Source organism: Gekko japonicus, unplaced genomic scaffold, assembly GCF_001447785.1.
Source record: "Gekko japonicus isolate JY-2015 unplaced genomic scaffold, Gekko_japonicus_V1.1 scaffold3969, whole genome shotgun sequence".
Classification (NCBI taxonomy): domain Eukaryota; kingdom Metazoa; phylum Chordata; class Lepidosauria; order Squamata; family Gekkonidae; genus Gekko; species Gekko japonicus.
Window position 1 is genome coordinate 87390 of NW_015171622.1, and position 506 is coordinate 87895.

The window sequence follows — 506 nt, forward strand, 5'->3', positions numbered from 1 at the left end:
ATTTAACAGAAGCAATAAAATAAGCGGAGGAGACACATCTGCTGAGAGGAAGGAAACCCACAAGGACTTCTTCATGACTTCACTTGCTAGGAAAGTGTTCGGCAACCTTTTGTGCCACCCATTTGACCCTTTAGGTATCCGAACCAATAAACCAATTCCTGTTTTGTATCATAGTGAAATGGTGATAAGAGAGAACAAACAAGTCGTTTTGATTTGACTTGTCAGATGGAAGTGCACACAGACTCATAAAAAGCCATTCAATGTTTTCACGGAGTCCACAAACGTTTGCTGTCTCCCTGCTCTCCCATTCCCCCCTCAGATTTTTCAGATTATGTAACTGAAAGACATGTGCTCTTCCTGTCCGTCCTCTAATCCTCTTCATATCACTTGTTGAGAGACATTTTTAAAAGATGTATATCCATTCCACAGAGCTTCCATTCTAGACTGCACGGGATTCTTTATGAGTTGGTTTGTTTACTTCATTTGTACCTTGCCTTTCGCCTCAA